The following is a 9885-nucleotide window of genomic DNA, read 5'->3' as shown; positions in this document are numbered from 1 at the left end:
TTTCCTTTAACTTGACTGTTGCAATAATACAATTGCCATAATTGTTTTGTAAATCAAATGTTGCTGGTTTGAAACCCTGGTGAAAGGTGGTATCATCATCACCTCACATAGCACCTGTTGGCAATTTTTTAAAGCAGCTATCATGATACAATCCTGAGAAATGGTTTAAGGAGGTGCTCTGAAGAATATTTTTTTCATTCAGATCTGAAGCGCTGTACACCACTTCAATGTCTATAAGCCCATCAGTTCCAACTACTAGCATAACCAGTATTCATACAGGACATGAACTATAGTCAAAACAGTGGGGAGTTTCAAACAATTTTACTACCAGTTCTGTGGGCATGGCTTGGTGGGCATGGCTTGGTGGGCATGGTAGGGAAGGATATTGTAAAATCCCCATTTCTTCCTAATCAACTCGGACTTGGGAGGCAGAGAATAGATGAGGGAGGGGCCAGTCAAAATTTCCGCTACTAGTTCTCTGAACTACTCAAAATTTCAGCTACTGGTTCTCCGAACTATTCAAAATTTCCGCTACTGGTTCTCCAGAATGGGTCAGAACCTGCTGAAACCCACCTCTGGGTCAAAAGGTTGGTAGAAACTGACTCAAGATGTAATGGTGGTTTAGAATACAAGGGCTAAGTCAATATTATGATGGGATTGCAGAAGCCTTGGTAAATAAATGCTTGGTCACCTCAGCCAGATCCTATGAGCTCAAATGGCATCATCCCAAGTTCAAAATGAAGTTGACAATAAGCTTGTAAAAATTCAAGAAGCTAATTTTAAGGGATGAGGAAACATAAAAAGAAAGAGAAAAAAATAACAAGAGGCACAGCTAGATCCAATACTAACCAAGAGCATTCTATGTCATAACATTTAATATCATATCCTGTTCAGAACTGTATTGAAATATATTCACCATAGTTCAGAGTAACTACAGTCCTGCATAATAATAAACAATATGCTATAAATTCCTTCTTTTTATGTCAATTTCATGCTATTTTGTTCTACGAAAAATGGATTTTGTTTGTTAATCCAGTTAAAACTGAATCTATATGTCTTGCACAACTACATTTGCAAAATAAGTAATTTCCCATAAAAGGATCAAATATGTGTGATCTCCTTGCCAGTTAGAAGCCGGTCATTTTTATTGTGACAAAAGCTACTTGTGTCATAAGCTGAAAGCTGGGGCTGAGAAATTAATCCAGAACATCCAGTAACCATCTTATTTGGCCAATGTTCTGCAAATGTTCAAATCAAAGACAGAGCATTTTTTTCCATTTTATCCCTGCCCTGTCCTATCCCCAGAAAAGCAAAACACTCCTTAGAACTTCAAGTGAAATAACGAGAATGCCACTCCTTTCTAGACATGGAAAAAAAAAACATAAATATAAGTAGACAAGTTCTTAAACTTTGACAACTGATAGCTGTCTGGCTCGGACTCTGGAACAGTACGTGCATGTTAATGCCTGTCAACATTTGATGAGGATTTGGAAATGAACTAAGAACTTACATTTTCAGATATGAATATACAGTGCATAGAACAGGAAGGGACTTTGAAGATGAATAATTAAATACTTTTGGCTTTTCTAAGTCACATGGAATAAGGGCCTGGATCCAGAATTTCCACCCACCAGTGGGAACACTCCCTAGGCAGAAATCTGTTCAGGACACTGTAATAAGTGAAAGGAGACAAAAATACTTGGTTAATTTTGCAGCACACATTTAGAACTATTTGACAACCTGGTTGGATATTCTGGGATCTGCAAGTTCAAATATCTGAAAGAAACCAAGGTAGAGAAATCTGATGCAGGCTGTAAATGGATAAAATAGAAGAGAAAGGCATAAGCTAATATGTTTTATTCTACTGTATGCAGAACATGCCTGCATCCCTGTATATATGTGTGTGTATTTTGCTCAAATAATATTTCTTTTTAAACTGATTGCTTATTGAAAATATCCACACCTAAACACACAGTATGGTTTATACATAAGGAGTGCTTGAATGATTCATGGTTTTTTACCATATTGGCCCTATGATAAGCTATTCTGTGAATCAATTTGACTCTTGCAAATATCTTTATTCCTAAATGGTGCCTTTCACAATATGGATCAATTCTCATGATTACTTAGTGAAGAAGGTTACCTAATTGGGCTTTGTTCCCTGAAAATGATTAAAGTTAAGGTGACTCTTAAAAAGTAGCCTCGCCTGGAAGCCTAATAAATTCTTCTAATGAAGACCAGAGAAGTCCTACATTTGTGCAAAGTCTGAACACTTCTTCAAAATTGCATTTTAGACATGTACAATTCTATTACCTCATGCATATTGGATTTCCAGGATAATTTTCCAAAATCATGATACTAGTCGTGCTTTTGAGGGTTGGTTTTTTTTAAATACTTTCATAAAATTGGGTTCCATCTGATTTTTCATAATCTCAAATCAAATCACCATACTGGGAATAAATAGTTCAGCCAAATAGTTCAGCCAAATAGTTCAGCCAAAAGATTGGGGTCAGCTACTTATTACTCTTAACATGATACTTTAATTATCTGCCTTCTGTTATGTATATATTAAACACTACTGTTATGCTCACATTAAGAAGAGTATGAAAAATATTCCATATAAAATCTTGCTGTATACAGAAAGCCATACTCTCACTGAATGAATCCAGAGTTCAGACAACTGAAGTTATAAGTGAGTTACATTCTTAATTTTATTTATGTATGTATTGTGAATTGTTGCGCTATAGGAGATGTTGAAGATGAAATTGCATCATAGAGCTTTCTACCATTAGTCGATTCTCTGAATTTGATAGAGAAATTAAGAACCCATCAATAATTCTATTGTATTCCTTGAATGACTACGATCCTAAGGGAGAGACTATCTACTCAATAAATTAACCTTAAAGAAAAAAACATAGAAAGTTCACTGTAAACTTTATATATTGTTAAAATTCATCTGAGCTTTTAAAATGTTTTTCTGAATACTTCCTGAATAGTAATAAAAATTATGTAGGAGATGATCAGTCTAAGTCTGAGGGTGGGGTCAAATGCATCATCAGTCTCAAGATACTTTGCACCTGCAAGAAATCTAAGTTCATCCCACCTTGAATTCTGTTGACTCTTATCTACCACCCACTCACTTTGACCATTAGTGGTTCAGATTCTTGTAGAAAGCTTTAGCACACAATAAACCTATATATTCATTTGAACTGCCTGGACTCCTGATCTCCTGCGCTTGATAAATACTGACAAATAAAATATATAATGAATAGTTCAGTACCATTTTTTCACCTTAATTTCTTAGCTATGTTACTTAACAAGCATTGAAGCATGGTAAACTAAATGCATTTAAGGTATTCCTTGGAGAAGTTCAAAACCTGTAAGATGGCAAGTGCATCAACATAATCCAAGTCCTCTCACTTTTGTATGTGTAACATCATGATGCTGGCCTGCCATCTTGTGAATTTTTAACCCCTTATAGAGACTACCCATTATACTCCCTCTTAAGTGCTATCTAGGCTCAAGTCCCTTGTTCTGCTTTTTCTTGAGTCTGAGGAACACTATTCTAAGTCCATGTTAAGAATCCCTTCTATGGAGCCTGAATCATTTATTAGATTTCAGAAAACGCTAACAAAATGTATGGTTTCTTACTAAGGTCTTAGAGCACAGTTAGGTGTCCATTTTCAATTAGTCACTGTTTTCTTCTACTTCATGAAATAGCAAATTTATGTTGGTAGCCTTTGTACTGCTCATAAAGCCAATCTCCATTCTATCTCAGTCAGGTCAGTCAGGGTCATGTTTCTTATTGTTTTAATATGGGACACGCTAAGGAATGTGAATGATGATTTCCCTGGCTTAATTTTCTTTCCATCAAACATCAGCTGCTGGCAGAAAAACAACCATCATCCTTAATTGGGCAAGTGTAGGAATGGTGCTTAGAATGGTGAGTAACACCTGTTAATTAATTGGTTATATGCACAGAGGTGGTCCATGCCTGTTATTGTCAGCTGGGCTATTTTGGAACATCGATCTAGCATTCTGCTGAAAGAATGCTAAAACCATGTCTAAAAATAGCCCACTTGATGGGTCATACACGTGGACAAAAGATGAAGTGGGACAAAGAAATCAGTAATGAGTGGACTTGATCCTTGACTAATGCTGCAAAGGGATGGCAGTGCTAGCAGTGAGAATCTGTGCTCAGCAGCACTGAGAAATAGCCTATGGTAGGCAAAATGATACTTATGATCATACAAAAATCCTTGTTGACAAAAAGCAAATGGCAACTTTTAACACACTCACTCGGTGGTGACCATGAGCCATGAAGACATAGCTGACAGAATCCTGGTTTGAATAGACTTTCTATGCAATCAGAAATAGCATATGTTAAAGACTAGCACTAGAGAGTGCTAGTCCTTAAATGAAGGCCAAGCATTCTTTTAAAAGCGTGCCAAACCCTTATATGCAAAGAGCTCGAGAAAGAAATGCATCGGCCAAATGCTACAAGGATAGTTGCCTCTTGAGAAGCTGGTCTTTCCTGCAGCCCAAGTTAATAAAGCAACAAAGGTCAGGCCCAACAACTGGAGAGAAGGAAACATGTCCACAGTAGCCTAACTAAACGTCGTGATGAAATGTCATAGAAAAACCATTCTGAGGCAGATTCATGCTACCATGTGGAGAACATGAAGATAAAGCCCTAAGGTAGCTTTCTAAACACTGAATTCCAATGCCCATCAATACTTGTTGGCCTAGCCAGTGGTAAGAAATGACAGGAATTGCAACCTCTCAATTTCAACTCAATCAGAATAGAACCGGAAGGGACCTTGGAGGTCTTCTAGTCCAACCCCCCTGCTCAAGCAGGAGACCCTTTCAGACAACTGACTCTCCAGTCTTTTTTTTTTTAAAAAAAAAAAACCTCCAGTGGTGAAGCACCCACAACTTCTGAAGGCAAACTGTTCCACTGGTTAATTATTCTCACTGTTAGGAAGTCTCTCCTTAATTCCAGGTTGTTTCTCTCCTTGATTAGTTTCCATCCATTGTTTCTTGTATTTCTGGTGCTTTTTTTTTTTTTTTTTTTTGTTTACATTTATACCCCGCCCTTCTCCGAAGACTCAGGGCGGCTTACAATGTATAGGGCAATAGTCTCATTCTATTTGTATATATTTACAAAGTCAACTTATTGCCCCCCCCAACAATCTGGGTCCTCATTTTACCTACCTTATAAAGGATGGAAGGCTGAGTCAACCTTGGGCCGGGCTCGAACCTGCAGTAATTGCAGGCTTTGTGTTCTTAATAACAGGCCTTACCAGGCAGAGCTAAACCGGCCCTTTGAAAAATAAGCTGACCCTCCCCTCTTTCTGGCAGCCCCTCAAGTACTGGAATACTGCTATCATGTCACCCCCTAGTCCTTCTTTTCTCTATACCCAATTCCTGCAACCACTCTTCATATGATTTAGTCTCCAGACCTTTAATCTTCTTAATTGCTCTTCTTTGCAATTTTTCAAAAGTCGCAACATCTTTTTTGTAATATGATGACCAAAACTGGATGCAGTATTCCAGGAGTGTTATTCAGTATTTATGCAGTATTCCAGATGTGCTTCTGGAGCATCCCTCAACACTGTCAAACTATTCACTAAGGCTGTATTACTAGTACTATTAGTCTTCTCATGGGTTCCTATCACCCATCTCCTCCCACTTATGACTGCATGGCTGTAACTTTATTGCTTGTGTCCTTATGATTTATATTTATATTGATTGTTTCCTGATTGCTTATTTGTACCCTATGACTATCATTAAGTGTTGCAGCTTATGATGTATGTATCTTGTCTTTTTATGTACATTGAGAGCATGTGCACCAAAGACAATTCCTTGTGTGTCCACACTTGGCCAATAAAGAATTCTATTCTATTCTATTCTATTCTATTCTATTCTATTCTATTCTATTCTATTCTATTCTATTCTCTGTCTAAACTATGGGTCAAGCTTGTCTAATGCCCACCATAATGCAGGTGGTTTTTTTTTTCACTGGATTTGGGGAGCAAAACTATTCAGGAAGTGGGAATATTTATTTGCTTAAAACAATAATAAAAGAAGGAAATGTTTGACTATCTTTTATTTTTATGATCTTATCCCGTTGATCCATCATAGCTTTGCTCCAAGTTGGTACTTGTTAAGTTGTACTGTAAAAAAAGTTTCCTAGCTATCAGATTTATGGGTGTACTGCTTTGGAGTAGGGAACAAGGTTCCACAAAAAATCTGGCATCATCATTTTCCATTTCTTCAACACTTGGGGCGAGTAAAGTCAAGAGAGAATAAAATAACAGCTCAAAGAATGCACCTAGCAACTTTGGAGCTAAGAATTACCTAGGAAAAAAGTCTGACACTCTTTGGGCTAATATCTGAATTGACCCCTCAAAAGTAACACCTACAGAAAGAGTGAAAATTTCAAAAACAAAACACAGATGTAAGAAATGGGAATGCCTTTGAATTAAGAGCATGAATGCAGCCACAGTGCCTCCTGGTGTTCTGTCCAAATTTGATATTTGTCCTGCAAGAAAACTGGACTGATCTTTTGCCAACATAAGATCTGAAATAGATTTACACCGTTAATCTGGATCTTCTAGGATTCTCGTTCAGTCAAGGCATGGATCCATAATACAATATTTTTATGCCCAAATTTAAGGTAGACATGGCATTCTTTAAAAAATTTAAATGTCAATCTTTGCAAAGCATCTGCATCCAATAGTATATTCAATTGGAAAAACAATAAATATGACAGAACTTCCTCTCCAGGTGGGCATTTAAGGTTGTAGTAAATGCTAACTTTATGATAGATTAATTAATTCCATATTATACCTAAATATTGCTTCCCATAGCTTTATTATTCCTTCCTTAGAAAAAATGTTTTTATCTGAAAATTTGGAAAGCAACTTTTCCCTCTTTGGAAAATACAATTGTTCCCTTTATTATCTCCTTAAAACATTCAGTTCCAAAACTGTGTTGTGCGGATACCATTTTATACTACCATTCTGATTATAATATATGCATTATAACATATGTGCAGTATTAAATATGTGCGAGCATGAAGCCGAAAGCACCAGCCTGAAGATGATGAGTGAGACCTCATCGAAACGTCACCAAGATACTCTCAACCTTGCACGGGAAAAGACCCGAATATATACCAAGACCTACATACATACATACATACATACATATGTGTGTGTGTGTGTGTGTGTGTGTGTGTGTATAGCCATTCCACAATAAGCAAAGCAAAGCAAAATCCAAGCCCATGAAAACATTTATTTATAGTTATAGCAGATTGAAAACAAGCAGATAATTTAGTATAGGTGTATCTGTCCCATTTCTAATGTGCCAGAATTTGCACATTTAGAACCAAGTTTTAGAAGGGATTTACAAGTGTTTGGTGGGTGTGATTTTTTTTTTTTTTTGCATCCTTTTCCAAACTAAAGGTGCTTATAAATTCCATCAAACTTTCCTCAGAAATTTAAAACAATTTGTGATACGCAGTTATGTTGGTGTGGGGTTTATTTGCATGCCCATATCTCCTCCCTAGTTTAACCCTTTATTAGTTTGCAAAAGCAAATACCTGCATAAGTAGGGTTCTATCCTTTTATGTACCAAGGGCTGTTGTTCCAGCTTGCTGCAGTTTCTTTGGAAAAGGAAGTATTAATACCTTTATCCAAGCTTTTTTTTTCCTCCCTCCCTGACTGATGCAAGGTTGCCCTTTTTAACAAAAGACTCTAGCCTACAAATAGTTCCCCAATTGAACTATAGGACCCAGAATTTATATTATAGTCCACAGTGAAGTATTGATGCTGGCGTACCATTAATACTTCTGTAATATTAGCAATTATTAAACCTTATTTCTCCTATAAATGAAGCCCCTGAAATCAAGACAGTTGAGGGCAATCATGAGGGTGAATCTTTTCTGTGTGTAAACTGTGGTCTCCTATCTTCCTAAAAGATTCACTATTGCCTGGTATAGTGAGGAAGAGTGAAGTCAAAAAGTAGAAGCCTTAATATTGCATTGTACTGTATTGTCTGGGAATGCCTGTCACCATGGTTCCCTCTCCTGAGTAAGTAGATCTAGCAGGACCAAGAAGAAGGGCCCTCTCTGTGGTAGTTCCCTCCCTGTGGAACTCATCCCCATGAGGATAAGATTGGGCACCATTTTGAAACTCTTTCACAAGGCCTTGAAGACTAGTTTTGCCAATGGGTCTGGAAAACTGAGAGTGGGATGAAGCTCATCATGTGGTTTCTTTGATTGATCAATTGTTGTCACCATGGAAGGAGGTTCTTGCTTCCTATTGTTTTTATATTTTTATTTATTATGGGTTTTTATCTTTGTAAGCTACCCAGAGGCACTGAGAGTGACTTGGGCAGCCATATTCCTTTTCTTAAATAAATAATTAATAAATCACAACATCCCATAGAATATAAATTAAATCCATAGAGGGTCCCTGGAAAGAGGCAAAGTTTGGATGAGTTATAATAGCTCACCCAGTTCAGAGGCTTGAAGATATGCCTCTCCCACCCATAATAACAGTTGATAAGCTGACTTATTGTAAAATGATTCATGCTTCTAACTGGTTATCCTGACAGACACCCAACCTTTCCAGTTAGGGAAAGGTTATGAAGTCAGTAGAAAAGAAGGATGTGTGTGATGCTGGATCCAGGACCTCTGCTGTACCACTATTTTATTTTTAATGTAGCTAAAGGTTTTAATATGTAAACTTCAGTTCTGGCACAGAAAACAAATTCTTGGGTTGAGCATGTTCTTAGTAGCCCTTTGTTCCATAATTCTGTGTCCGCCTTTCTGAGTCACTCTTTTGCACCTGGCTTAGACAACTGGCCTCGTAGTTCCAGTGAATAACCAACTGATGTGGATTATGCAATTTTCAATGAGAAAACTATCAAGAGAAAGATTGAAAGATATTTTTTCAACCCTCAGCAAAAAAAAAAAAATTCTTCAGCAATTGTACGTTTTTTTAACCCAATAACATTGGTCTGCCTTGAGGTTGAAAGTAATAACCAAAAAAAAAAACCTTAAAGATGAGGTTTAAAAATTGAGTAATTTCCATCTGCTCAATTTTTTTCTTAGATGGACAACAAAGTGTTTGCATCACAGAGTTTCTAAACTAACTCAATTGTTTGGCAAAGGGTCTGATATGAATATCTTTGGGTGAAAACTTTTAACTCTATTCAGAAAAAGATTCGTTAAACAATTCCTTTCAATTAAAAATTCTTCAAAACAGAGAGTGTTGAGGGCAAGAGAGAGTAAGAAAACGTCTGTTTGAATTCACAATGTATGGGAGTAAATCAGATTAATTAAAATCTAGGCAATATATAAACCTATTTTTTCTCATCCCTTCTCAGTTGTGGCAGGCAAATCCTTAACCAAGAGTTGAACCAAAACATACTCAGGGCTATATAAGATAAAGGTTACTTTTCTTTTTCCTTTAAACCTCAGAGATTAAGAGACTGAGATTCCAAATCATTTTAGGTCTCCTTTTTCACTGAATCCCTTAATCCCTTCAAACGTTGGCACCATTTTGCACCATTTTTTTCATGCTTCCATTCTAGAATTTCCTACCTGACAGTCACATTGACCTTCTACTACAAGGCAAGGTTGGATATCTGACACCTGATTTACAAATACTGGAGTTCTGGTTACAATTTTCAGGCTGCTTCCCATGATCTCTGAACCACTTTCTAAAAGCAGGGAGTGTGGGTTTTGTAGCAGGCTGAAATCTCAGAAATCGCAGTTTTGTAAATCAGGACTGCGAATGCTTGATCTTGATTTCTTCATATGAAACTTAACATTTGCTAATATTCAACCATCATGACAAATATTAAAAGTTCTAGTGT

This window comes from Ahaetulla prasina, chromosome 1, assembly GCF_028640845.1.
Source record: "Ahaetulla prasina isolate Xishuangbanna chromosome 1, ASM2864084v1, whole genome shotgun sequence".
In the NCBI taxonomy this organism is placed as follows: domain Eukaryota; kingdom Metazoa; phylum Chordata; class Lepidosauria; order Squamata; family Colubridae; genus Ahaetulla; species Ahaetulla prasina.
The sequence above is the reverse complement of the archived record's forward strand: the minus strand, read 5'-3'. Positions refer to the sequence as shown.